This window comes from Danio rerio, chromosome 14 (genome assembly GCF_052040795.2).
Source record: "Danio rerio strain M-AB ecotype USA chromosome 14, GRCz13ab, whole genome shotgun sequence".
Lineage (NCBI taxonomy): Eukaryota > Metazoa > Chordata > Actinopteri > Cypriniformes > Danionidae > Danio > Danio rerio.
In genome coordinates, this window is record NC_141034.1 from 31,674,116 (window position 1) to 31,688,411 (window position 14,296).

The 14,296-nt window shown below is 33.8% G+C and overlaps 1 protein-coding gene and 1 long non-coding RNA gene across 11 annotated transcripts in view; one reads left to right on the plus strand and one right to left on the minus strand.

Moving 5' to 3' along the window:
• Positions 1-236: 236 nt before the first annotated feature.
• Positions 237-4,902, minus strand: LOC147840824 (uncharacterized). Its single transcript, XR_015507587.1, has 2 exons — positions 4,723-4,902; positions 237-2,354 (listed from the first exon to the last, which is right to left on the minus strand). It is a non-coding gene; the product is annotated as an uncharacterized LOC147840824 (long non-coding RNA).
• Positions 4,819-14,296, plus strand: part of LOC147833971 (uncharacterized) — a 386,870-nt gene continuing 377,392 nt past the window's right edge. For 3 of the 10 annotated variants that reach the window (XR_015507555.1, XR_015507556.1, XR_015507554.1), the window contains exons 1-3: positions 4,826-4,931; positions 5,023-5,117; positions 12,785-12,876. The gene's annotated coding sequence lies outside the window, so the exon portion shown is untranslated. Of the gene's footprint in view, positions 4,932-5,022; positions 5,118-11,371; positions 12,245-12,784; positions 12,877-14,296 lie in introns of those variants that run through there. The other 7 variants (XR_015507562.1, XR_015507563.1, XR_015507564.1 and 4 more) reach the window with 4 other exon arrangements.

Below are 14,296 nucleotides of genomic sequence, written 5' to 3' on the forward strand. Positions count from 1 at the left end.
AAAAGTTTGGTTTAGACATATGTTTAGCATTCTAAATATGCTAGACATGTTTTTTTTTTTTTGGTAAACAAATTATACTTATGGCATTTTAGTGGTAGTTTTTGGTAAATCATGGTACAAGTAATTAATTTTGATCAACCAATCAATCAATCAATCAATCAATCAATCAATCAATCAATAATCTGTTTAACAAATTTGGTTTAGACATATGTTTAGGATTCTAAATATGCCTGACATGTTTTTTCTTTTTTTTTTTTGGTAAACCAATTCTACTAATGACATTTTAGTGGTACTGTAGTCTTTGGTAAATCATGGTACAAGTTATTCATTTTAAACAAACAAACAAACAAACAATAAATAAATAAATAAATAAATAAATAAATAAATAAATAAATAAATAAATAAATAAATAAATAATCTGTTAAACAATTCTGGTTTAAGCATATGTTTAGGATTCCAAATTTTCCTGACATGTTTTTTGGTAAACAAATTGACATTTTAGTGGTAGTTTTTGGTAAATCATTTAACAAGCCATTCATTTTGATCAATCAATCAATCAATCAATCAATCAATCAATCAATCAATCAATCAATCAATCAATCAATCAATCAATCAATAATCTGTTTAACAAGGAAGTTTTCACAGTATGTCTGATAATATTTTTTCTTCTGGAGAAAGTCTTATTTGTTTTGTTTCGGGGGCTAATGATGCAACTGTAAATATAAATCATTATTGCTGTAAAAGAAAATGTAAAATAATGTGTTGCAAACATTGCTGCAGGCATAGGATGTCAACATGTTGTCATATTGACGTTGTATCCCAATATCGTGGGGATGTTGGATTTTGTTTTTTGGATTTAGTTTTTTTGTTTTTCAGGTTGACGTCAGAACCCAACGTCATGCCGACGTCAATGTCCAACCTAAAATCAACCTAAAATCAACCAAATATCACTGTAATTTGACATGGACTTCAAAACAATATTGCCCTTAGACCCTGGCTAGACATAGAATTTTGGTCACCTGACATCAAGTCTAACCTAATATAACCGTCTTATGATGTTGTGTGTCTGCTGGGAAGTCACCAACCCTTAACTTTAAAAGTACTATATTTGTTTGCATTTTGCCAGAAAACAATGACATGTTAATAGACTTTTTGTCAGAGTGCATAGTTGCTAATATTAGAGCTTTAGAAGAAAACTCCAAACTTTTCTTTGATAAGATATGGATAAAACTTTTTTTTTTTTTTTTTTGAGAATTCAGACACTGCAGTATCTCCGGCTGTCACGGTAAGCACGAAGGCAAACGGACTCAAACAAAAAACAGCCCTGCCATAGACTTTCCAAACAATGCTCATGTTTGTTGATTTCAAACAGGATGCTTTGCTTTGGTCTCAGACGGCACTGTTTCATCAAATATGTACTGTATCTATAAAACAAACATTTTCTGGGTTACAAGAATAACTTACAAATATATTCTTTGGTGATAAACTATTCATGCCTTTCCATATTTGACACGCAAAACTGCGCAATAATTGATGTCCCTTATCTCATTTCAGTTCATTTGTGAGTTCGCTTTTGTTTGAGTTATTATTTGTTGAATATACTGTGACATTATTAATAGTGTTATGGTTATTAATATATAAAGTAAGTATTGCTAAAATATCAAGCACAGTTGGCATACATGTTATTAAAGAAAACTTTTCTCAAATTCACAGCTATAACAGGCAGATTATATAAACCCTGTATGCGCAGTAGTTCTTAAATAGATCAATGTTTCTGCACCAAGATCCTTTAATCTTTGTGTTTTTATGTCAATCAAGTACTGCTGATTCTTCACTTTTGTTATCTGCTAATTGCAATCATTAAGACTCAATTAAAATGCTGATTACGCAATCATTTTTGTTTGAGATCCTACAATTTTATAATGTCAAATTAATGGATGTCAGTTTTGAATTGCATTGCATTTATAAATATCCTTTATATAAGAAGAGTGACAGATTGTAGCTCGGTTTCTGCACCATCGCACTCTGTATTTCCAGCCTTGGACTTGACTAATTTAATAATGTTTATAACTTCTTATTGGACCATTTTTTTTTTCTTTCTTTCTGTGGACTACTGTGTATTGGACAGAGTACGCCAGACAAGCCACAATTTGTCAACAGCCATTTTGAGGATCTTTTCATGAACAGAAGATTTAATTACTCACCACTTCTAAAGCTTGTTATACGTTCATTAGCTCCGGATTGTCATTGATTGACAACAGGAGGGCCAAACTCACTCAGATCACGCTGACAGTCTTCTATTGCCGTGCTGAGCCTCGGTTGACATTGGACTTGCTGACTGATGAGAAATATTACTGCCAGGACCAAAAGCAAAGTGGAAGATAAATGGGTTTAATGCTACCGCTATCGTCACATCTAAGCACCACATCTATTTATTAATATTTGGTTTGCCTCCGCTACAATCCATCTCTATTTGGGTAATACATATAGGATTGGATCTGTCATTTTGGTTATTTACTAGCATTTGTCTCTCACTTCCCCAGTGGGCTCTCAGTGGCCCAGACCAGGCTGATCTGAGGTAACTCCCCCCTCTAGGTGACAGCACATTGAAAAGCCTGTTCTGACAGGATCTTGCAAAAGCCATGCACAGCAGAAAAAAAATAAATAAAAAATACGTCAGAAATACAGAACAGAGAGGTCTAAAAGACACAATAAACATCTAATATTAAAACAAACTATATATCAGTAGAACTTTACAATAAGGTTAATGTTATTTAATATATTTATGAACATAAGCAAACTACATTTATAAAGGTATTTATTCATCTTTTGTCAACATTAGCTTATTAAATTATTGTTCATGTTGACTTGTAGTGCATTAATATCAATAAGCTCAACTTTGGCTTTAAATACTGTATCCGTAAATGATTAATAATACAACTATGATTAATGAATGCTATTGTTCGTTCTTTGCCATCCATCCATCTACAGTTTGGGTGCCAGTTTCCATCCATAGATGTAAATTAGACTTGTGTGCAAAACCATTGAGTCAAAAGAGAATAAAATCATCACTTCCTGATAAATTGGTGCCAAATATAAAATGGATTTTGCTGCGGTAGAATCAATGCAGGCCTTTTTTGTCATATGATAAATTACTTGCACCTCAGAAGACTATCCGAAACTCAATAAACGCGTGGTAGTTTTTGAAACCACAACAGTTTTGGGAGGTAATTCCAAACTAGGGGAGTGCCGGGCACAAAATTATTCGGGGTAAAACGGAACACTGAGTTTTAGGGTATTTGCTCAGGGTTAACCATAGCATGCTTCTGAGGTTTTCATCACAGTGTCGGCAAACATCTTTCTGTCAATCATTGAAAAATTTTGGCAAAATTTTGATGAGAACCACTGGAGAAACCATTATTGCAATATAAAATATTTTTTTATTACAGTCAATTTTTTTATTTAAAAGAAATCTGTGAAAGTTTCTATGTAAAATCTTATATTGCTGTGATTACCGTCCTCAAGGCTATAAGATGGAACTATTTTGAAAGATGTAAAAAACACACAGTAACTGCTAGCCAGGTTTGAGGAAAACAAAACACAGAGGGGTTAGTTACAGGGTGTGATAAAACAAAATATTTCAATGTTTCCTTCTATTTATTGGGGCATTGTGACATTTGAACAACAAAGATGATGACTTAATTGCAAATTGTTTACTTATTTTACTTAAATTCTTAATTCATAAATACAACATTTTAAAAACAGCATCTTAATTGATTGTCTTTAAAAATGAGTTTGTCACCTATGCAGAGGCTTTAAAAATAACGAAGGGTGAGAAGGCTAAACAATTGTATAGTTTGTTTCAAGAATATGGTTTTATTTAAACCTTAACAGGGTCTCTGTTTAATGTCTGACAGGTATATTGTTCTTTATTTGTTAAGTTATTTTATACTATTTCTTTGTTTGTTTTGTGTAATTGTATGCCTTTATATTTGATTCATTGTATATCTTCTGAGACCCGGAAGGGACAGTTAAGATTATGTTGGAATTGAGTAAATTATTGTGGTTTTGAAAGGCAAACTAAAAATAAAAAAGGTGTAACAGGGTGTTATAAATTAGCCACACATTGCAATTATTCAAAATCATTTTTGAGTTTTGAACGTAATGTAGAGAACTTTTATATAAAAATGTTTTAATAGAAATGTTTTTTAATAGGAAATATTTTCAATAGAAAATTTTCAATAAAAAAAAAATTGCATGCATTGTACAATAATGGATAATAATGCAAATAATTACCCCACAGGTTGGGTAAATAGTAGCACTTTTGGCAATACTGCACAGAAACCATAGGTCTGTACAATTAGTGTTCATTTGTAGGAGAGGCTTGTGTGTTGCTGGTAAACAAATATGGTTTGTGTAATTACTTTGTTCAGTATTTGGCCAAAACCAAAAAAGTGTTACTTTGTGCCCCGCTCTTCCTTACTTTGACAGCTGTCTTTGGATAAGGGTTTTGTAATTTTCAAAAAGTTTGCACAGGAGCATGGATACAATTTTAAAATATAAGCAAAATATGAATGTAAAATGACACTTGACAGTTGTAAAATGATACATGCATTACAGTAGTTCATTTTCTTTTTTTATATATTTATATTTTAAGTATATTTTTTTTAATCTGTAATTTTAGTTTTTAATATAAATCATTTAGGTATTTTACTGCCTTACCTTTAAAGCATCGCTCGCTGTTGAGTATGTCCACATTTTAACTGTTATTAAAACCTTTGACCCGCATTTATAGCCAATAAAGATATACTTACGTAAGCGGACCAATGAAAGCCCTGCTATTTGACCCGGAAAGCCGTGTGTAAAGCAGTGCAGGCAGCTAGAAGAACGCAACATAACAAACTCTGCTCTCACGTTTGAAGAAACTCATGGTAGTGGTATTACAGTTCTTATTGTGTGATACATTTCGATGTTGAAATATCTATCATGGTTCCACATTCTCAGTTTTCACATGTTTCACAGACACACCTCCTTCCTTGCTCTCCGATAGTGACGTTGACAAGCACCGCCTCCTGACATCGCTTTCTTACAGTCTGAATAATGGCGTGGGATTGCAGGTATTGGACATAATCATAATATTTTTGCAAATGTCTCGAGCGACGTGCAAGCTCTCAAATATGGTTATAGAAATGAGCCGTTAGCCCTCTCATCATCATCATGCACGCGCTCAGACTGTGTGCGATCTTGTTCTCTCCACATAAAAGTTAAAATGATTTCTCCCTGCTCATGGACTAAACTAAGTCTTTAGAATAGATCCAAGCCTGACCGATGCCAATACTAAATCAATTATTTGCATGATTTTTTCATATAGCTTGTATGTCTAAATGCATTACTTATATAGAGCATGTCAAAGCTAATGTTCTATCAAAATAAATAATATGGCTCATAAAACACTGCTTATTAAATTACCAGTTGTCATGTTTAGAATACCGCAAGTGAATTGAGGCCAATTGTTTTCTTATTTTATTACTGATAGTGTCTCTTTTGTAAAATCTTTTCAGTTTAAAAAAAAAGTCAGAAATGAAGATGTGTGTGTTATTGCAGCAAAGTCACCTTGTTGTAAAGAAGTATAAAGAATGAGCAAATAAAAAAAAATAATAATAATGGGAAAAAATGGCAATTGATCAATGTTTATGTGTAAATAAATGCCAAAATTAAAATGTATTCATTGTATAGGCAATAAAGCAAATGTGTCTTTTTATAATACTTGAATTAAAATGCTCAAAGCTTGTAAATAATGGCAAAATATTAATAAGTAAATAAGTAAATGAACAGAATGTTTTGAAACAAATATTTATAGCCATATGCACTGACACAAATATTTATAGCCATATACACATATACATGTGGTAGATTTGCCAGTGGTACTGGAAATGATTAGTTGTAATGAAATAAAAAATCAGCCATAAATATTTTGTGCACTTTTACTTTTTAAAAAAGAAAACTTTGTACCTTTTTTTTTTTCTTTTTACTCGTAATTTACTTTGATTTAGGCAATATAACAGCAACAGCAATATAACTTGCAGATTTTCAGTACTCTTTGCTTCTGTGTTCGTAACTGAAGTTGGAAATAGTCTTTATTAGTTGTCACTTTTAGCAGCTTAGGATAAATCATAACACTGGAACTTTGTAAAAAAGCACTTAAAAGTGTGTACTAGCAATATAAATATATAAACATTGCATTGGCTAATTCCTGTGAGTTTGTACATTATCATTTACAATCATTTGGTCATGCCCGCGTGTGTTGGTGATGAGGGTGAGGTTAAAAGGATGCCTTTTTTGAAAAGCCATACATTTCTGTGCAAATTATATTGGATGAATTGCCAGTTAGTCGCACTTTTGCCATTACATAAGAATTTTTTTTATGCATTTACTTTTTTTGTGAGATCATGGTAAAGTATTGTAGGTTTATTTAAAATGTCTCATACTGGTGTATTGTTCATTGACTACATATGTCTCAATGTAATGCTCATTCCTAATTTAAAGTAAAAAAAGAAGCTGAAGTCTGGGTTGTAGCTACTGTATCTTCCAGCTTGACTCATTGTAAGAGTTTAGTGTCAGTTTTGTATTTTTCATTTCAACCAGTAGCAAGAGCTTGGAGTGTGGCCACTATATCTTTCAGCTCAACCAATAGTGAATGTTAAGGGCTACTGCATCTTCCAGCTAGTTTGGTATCTTCCAAGAAAGTATCTTCCAGTTTGACCAATTACACGAGTTTGCAACCCAGAAGGTGTGGGATTGGCAACACAAGTGCTTGGCAAAATTAAAGAGCTGCCAAAACAGAAATAGAAAAAGAGGATGAACACTGGCAGTACTGTTATAAGATGATGGAATTTGTTGAAATGGTTAGGTTTTAATTATGAAAATTATGGTTCTTCTCTGCAGGAATTTTTTTTTTGCTAAATTTTAGCTCTAAACTACGAAATGACATAGTGACTCAGTGGTTAGCACTGTCGGTTCACAGAAAGAAGGTCACTGGTTCGAGTCCTGGCTGGGCCATTTGGCATTTCTGTGTTTGTATGTTCTCCCCGTGTTTGCGTGGCTATCCTCCAGGTGCTCTCCCACACTCTCCCTCTCCAGGTGCTCTCCCACTCTCAGGTTTCTCCCATATTGGCCATAGTGTGTGTGTGTGTGTGTGTGTGTATGTGTGTGTTTGTGTGTGTGTGTGTGTTTGTGTGTGTGTGTGTGTGTGTGTTTGTGTGAATGAGTGTGTATGGATGTTTCCCAGTACTGGGTTGCTGCTGGACGGGCATCCGCTGTGTAAAACATACCCCCTGATGAATAAAGGGACTAAGCAGAAGAAAAAGGAATGAATGAATGAATGAATGAATGAATGAATAAATGAATGAATGAAATTGGCCATAGTGTATGAATGTGAAAGAGTGTTGGTGTTTCCCATTGATGTGCTGTAGGCTGGAATAGTTGGCAGTTCATCTGCTGTAGCGACCTCTAATAAAATCAAAGACTAAGCCGAAGGAAAATTATTGAATCAATAATAAAAAGAAAGTGTGTAGCAAGTGTAAGGGGCATTTGTAATGGTTGACATAATGCAATCCTTACACTGTATATAATTGAATATCATTCACAGATCGCTAATCAGTTTCTTTGGAGCAAATCAACAATTTACTCAAATTTATAATAGATTTTTTTTTTTCAAATGCTAATCTTAGACTGCTTATCAGTTTGTTTGTTGCGATTTACTTGCATCATCTCCGGGACATTTTATTTATTTATTTATTTAACAGGTTATTTAAATGTATTAAATGTATTATTTTTTAAACCAATATGTAATAAAATAAAACAATTGCTTTAAAAAAAATAATAATCTTTTTCAGTAATTGTCTCAGACTTTGTTCCTCCTAAAGTATGCATGTAAAAACCCTGCCAATTAATCAAATGCTGAAATTAGAAAGCACACAAAGCAGTTTGTGTGGAAACAACCAAGGTGTTGTTGAATGACAACATGGTATTTTTCGACCACTAATGTAAATGTGGACTAATTAGTGCTGATATTTGGAAGAATCTTCAAATCTATTTTGCTAATTGCAAAGATGCCTGTCCAAAGGTCAAGTGTTGACAAACATGAAATGCTTAGGAAGATTAAAACAAAAAAAAAGTTTGAACAAAAAACCCAGCTTTGATTTGCCAGTCAATGGGGACAGGGAACATCTATGCTAATGTTCGGTCTTAAGTATTTTAGAGTACCTTGCCTCTGATTAAGCTCTCCTGGGCCTTGCAAGCCAGTTAACATGTAAATGCAGCAATTGTATTCCCATTAAAATTCATACAAAGCCTGATAAAACTGCGTGCAGCTTTCTAGTCACAACATAGTTTTCTTTTTCCTTTTTTACGTTCTTTTTTGTACAATTATGTAGCAACCACGCGTCTATGTGGAGTGATGGTAATTATAATGTTTGAAAGAAAATAAATGTTTGGTCAAACAAAACATGAAACATAACATAGCATTTTAATGCAGTTAACACGTAACATAACAACATAATCTGCCATTTGGTATGCATTGTTTATGGTGAGGTTAAATGGGACAGGAAATTGCTCATTTTTTGGCCCCACTTCTGTATACTTGTGTCAAGATTAAGAATACTGTATGTTATACTACTATGAACATTAGTTTGTGTTTTCTATTTCAACATACTGCTGTTATAGTAAAGTCATATAGTGATGAATTATCTTGCAATCAATCGAAAGGTTTGTGTATAACCTCATTAATATTTCAACATTTCATAGCTTAATAACTTGTAAACACATTTCTGATGCTTTCAACTACTGGCAGAATTTCTAACTCACTCTTTTTTAAGGAAATGCTGTGCTGATTAAGAAAAGATTTAACCTCTGCTAAGGTTAAGTGCTTAGGTCATTGATGGCTTGACCATATTGATAGGCTAATTTGTAAAATATTGATTATATGTCTACTTAATAGAACATTAACTTGTATAGGTGTTAGGTGACCATGAATTGTCATTGCCATTTTTAAATGTATAGTGATAAACAGTCATGCACAGTTTCTAAAGTGTCCCCTTGTGGATTTCTCAATTCAAACTGAGCTTATGTAACTTACTTGAGAATTTTCTTGAGCATGAAACTATTATATTATTACATGGGTGTCTTGATTCTGATTCAGCCATTCAGTTTGTTATTTTGTGTTATTTTACTGATAACAATGACTAATAACACAGACTCAGTCAGGAACTTAAAGTCAATACTTTATGCTTGCTAAAAACTATTTTCTTTGCTAAAGCTTTGCGTTCAGGCCTGGGAGGGAGCTAATAATTTCAACTTGAAGCTATATTTTGCATCAAGTTATTTACTTGTATGAAAATCAGCTATATAATAAGAGGCACGCTGTGCGTCCAGTGTTGGCTGCTATCAGAAAACAACTCCTTTCAGATTGTTAACAATCGACTATATGTCTATTATGAATATTATACTCATGATTTTACTCAATGATTTTTGGCATAGGCAGCAAGAAGGTCTCTGGTTCGAGTCAAGGCTTTGTCATTTGGCATTTTTTATAGTTTGTATGTTGTTCCCGTGATGGCATGGGTTTTCTCCAAGTGCTCCAGTTTCCCCAGTCTAAAGACATGTGGTACAGGTGAATTGAATTAACTTAATTGGCCATAGTGTATGAATGTGATAGTGAGTCGCACTTTATTTTCATGGTCCGTTTGTAGAATTTAAGTTACATTGCATTTACATGCCAACTAATTCTTATTAGAATATAAGTAGACTGTTAGTTTGGGATTAGAGTTAGTGTAAGTTGACATGTACTTGCAAAGTTTCTTATAGTCTGTTAAATGTCTGTTGAAGGAGCAGTATCAAAAATATTAAGCAGACAGTCTACTAATACTCAAATGGACTATCAAAATAAAGTGTTACCTGATAGTGTGTTGGGTGTTTCCAATTAATGGGTTGCGTGCCAGAATAGGGGGTTCATCTGCTGTGGCAACCAGGAAAATGAATGAATGAATAATCTTAAGAAAGTGGTATATGTGAATTGAATAAATTAAATTGGCTGTAGTGTATGAGTGTGTAAATGAGTGTGTATGGGTGTTTCCCAGTACTGGGTTGTGGCTGGAATTCTGCTGTGGTGCCCTCTGATAAATCAAAGTCTAAGCTAATGAATGAATGATTTTGGGCATGTTTTGCAGTAGGTTCAAAGTTAAACGTCCAGTAGGTAAAAAAAAAATGCTAAAAATATTGGGATTTTTACATATAAAGATTATGTGATGCTTGTCAAATCAAAGTGTATTTCTGGAGCACACTTAATTACAATATTTGGTCGACCAAGGTGCTGTACAATAGCAGTAGCAGGTAAAAACAGCAGCACACATTAATAAAAACAACAGTATAAAACAATAATAACAACAGTTAAAGTTTCCAAGAAAGAAGCAATTTAGTATAGCCTGGAACCACCATCAGGGAATGTTAAATGCACTCAAAAAAAGATGAGTCTTTAACATTGATTTAAAAACAGATTAAGTGGGTGCTATTCTGATATTTAATTGAAACTTATTACATAGTTTTGGACCCACAACCTCAAAGGCTCTATTGCCCCTGCATTTGAGATGAGATTGGGGTGTTTTCAATAGATGGCAGTCATAATTTGATCTAAGTGATCGGGTTTGGGCCTTAGTAGTGATCAGATCAGAAAGATACGGTTGCACTAGGTTGTACAAAGTTTCATAAGCAAGGAGTAAAATTGTATAGTCTATTCGGAAATGAAACGGCAACAAATGTAGTGATTGCAATAATGGTGTGATATGGTCATATTTGTGGCTCCTCATGAGCAATCGGGCAGCCGCATTTTGGACCAATTTAACTCTAGAAATAGAAGATGAGAGTAGACCAATATATAGAGAATTACAATAATCTAATCGCATGGATATTAAAGCAAGAATAGTAATTTCAAAACCTTTATAAAGAAAGCTTTTTTTTTTATTTAGAATTTTTTTTTTTGTAAAGGAAAAAAAGTGACTTTTTAGCCTTTTATTACAGTGGTCCATGCACAAATCAAAGGAAAAACCATGGGAAATGGTCACTGATTTGGACCAAAAAATTAATTAAATAGTTTTGAAAATCTCATTTTGTACCACTTACACTAAAACTTTAACCAAATGTGTTGCATACAGTGTATGTGACTTTTTACATATGTGACGCTGGCATTATTTTAATATGCTTCTGCAATGTCACATTTATTTCCCTCCAGAAATGCACTTTTCTTTTACTAAGATATTGTATTATTGATAGGAGAGTCAGAATGCATTGTCATCTTAGATTATGTCTGTGCCATCAGGTAAGAGGAAGATCCATTGATAGAATGACCTGGTGAATCAGAAAATTCAGGCAGCCAGCTGACCTCATTCTTTGGGGACATAACAATGCTGGACGTAAACCTGACTGCAGCGTCCCCAGATCACACCACTGCCCGCCACAGGCTTGTATGTAGACAAATGATGAGTTTATGACTTCATTGGCCTCTCAGCATAACCTGATGCACCAATAACTTCGGAACAGAGTACATCTGGACTTAACAGACCACATGGCTTTTTTTACTTTGCTCCAATCTTTGTGTTCTCTTGAAAATTTTAGAAGTTTAATTCATTCATTCATTCGTTTAATTCGTTCGTTCATTCGTTTTAGCCTCACTCATAAGTAATTTTCTTACAGCTACGGATTTGTCCCAATCCCTTAAATTCCTGTCACATTGCGCCAATAAAAATTTACTTTTTTTACTATTAAACATTACCACATTTCTTCCTCAAAGATGACGGTTCCCCATTGTCCTTTCAATTTTTAATAATGCATTTGACAGTTATTAACTAAATTTTAGTAGTTTAAGCAGTCTCCTTCCATGTTTTCCTTGATGCATGCCAATAATTTGACCCTTCTGAAACAAAAGAACATTTTTATCATGACCACAGTGTGTCTCTGCCAGCATGGCTGTGTAAGAAATGTGAAGCTACTCTCTGCATCAGTAAGGCTTAAATAATTTGTTAGCAGCTGAAACATAATTATCCATGCAGTAGTTATTCAATGGAGGGCTCTTGCCTGTTAACTCATCAAATCCAGGTGGTGTTTTTTTTTTTTTTTTTTTTTTTTTTTTCCCAAATGGGCATTGTTAAATGGTGTATTTTTTGGCAAAAACATGAAATATATTGTATGGGTTAAATTAATATATGTTTTTTTCCGTTATGCCAAAATCAATAAAATATTAAGTGAAGATTGAGTTCCATAAAGGGTGGCACAGTGGCGCAATGGTTAGAACTTTCGCCTTACAGAGAAGGTCGCTGGTTCGAGTCCTGGTTGGGCCATTTGGCATTTCTGTGTGGAGTTTGCATGTTCTGTCCGTGTTTGCTTCAGTTTCATCTGGGTTCTCCAGTTTCCCCCGCAGTCCAAAGACATGCGCTATAAATGAATTGAATAAACTAAATTGGCTGTAGTGTATGTGTGTAAATCTAATAATGTATGGGTATTTCCCAGTACTGGGTTGCAGCTGGAAGGGCATCCATTGTGTAAAACATACAACATAAGCTTATTCTGAAAACATAGCCCTATATACATTTTTAGAGACCGCAAATTATGTGGCCAGATGTACGTATGGCTGCATTTCATTTTTTAAATGAACGCCATTCCTTTTCATGCTTACCAGCTGACCGATTACATGCATGTGGATGACTTTCCCACTGTAACCAGTTTGTCCTGTTAGGTCACCATGTATGTCGACGGACTTGAGATTCAGAGAGGACCCGACCAAGACGATGGGGTTTGAGTCCGGTGAGGAACGGTTTCAGAAAGTAGGTAAGATAAAAACAGAATCCAAAAAATAAAATAAAGACGTACTGTAAATAACAGGGTGATAAAGTAGTTAAATCTAAAATGTGGAAAAAATCAGACAAGGGCTTTTCTTTTTCTGGACAGCTTTTGAATATTGTTGTTTGGGTTTAGAGAAGTAGGTGGACTGGTCAGTCAATAAAATTGGTTGGGTTTAGGGAAGGATGAAGGTGGGCCTCTAGTGGGTTTACACAAGAAAGGCACGCACGAATGGCACTCGCAATCGAAATTTGAGATCCTAAAAAGCATACACAGCGGCCTCTTTTGGATTTATGAAAACAAAAACTGCATCCCTCCTGGGATGTATTTTGCGGACCCCAGAAATGTATATACAAGAACATTTTCAGAATGAGCCTGGGTTGAAAACAAATGCTGTATAAGTTGGCGGTTCATTACGCTGTGGCGACCCCGGATTAATAAAGGGACTAAACCAAAAATAAAATGAAAGAATAAACGAGTTGTTTAGTGTAAATATACCAGAACTCAACATTGGACAATATTATACAATAATGATAACTTTTTTTTTTTTTTACCAAGGTTTTTTTTAACTCTTGGATTCCAGTTTTTCAAATAGTTGAATCTTTGTCAAATATTTATCCTAACAAACCATAAATGAGCTTATTTTTTAGCAATTATCAATTGATTATTGACTGGTTTTGTGGTTCACTGTCACCTATGATTAAATTGTTTTGTTAAAGCAACAATGCCATCGTACTTTATTTTAACATAGCCTCAAGTACTTTTGTTGAACCATGTTTCACGGGTACATGAACGCTCCTCATCACAAGCGTAATGTTGTTCCAGAGAACTACTGATTAAGTGAACTTCATTAAATGCACTAAAATGTCCTGTGATCATAATTTGCATGAAATTTTTTTTTTACTGCCTCTAGTGAAAACTGCTGTTAATTGTTTGCACGGTACAGGTTTTTGGAATTTAGCAAAATTATGTTGGCACAAGCATGTTTTTTCAATGAGTCTGGGTGGATAATTGTTATGTAGAATGGGCAATAGACCCATCAATTAATAAAACAAAACACATTAAAATTGTATCACTGAATCCTTATTGTTTTTAGGCTTGGTTTTCATAAGTGATTTCTGTATGATTGGTTTGTTTTGTAAATCCCTCACACTACAACAATTAATCATAGTCATGTTGATCTCTTGAAGTATTGTGATATTTAATGTTCTTAATAACATAAAGATTTGCCAAACTACCAAAAATGTTAAATGATTTTTACCACTCAGCTCATGAAGTTTGTTGCCTAAGGCTTTCTGGTGGCAAGGTCATTACCAATGGCTTACCATGCTTTTGGTCTCTCAACTAGCAACACAAGTCAATGATAATACTATTTTTTAAAAAGCAAATATGTTTATGTTCTATTTTT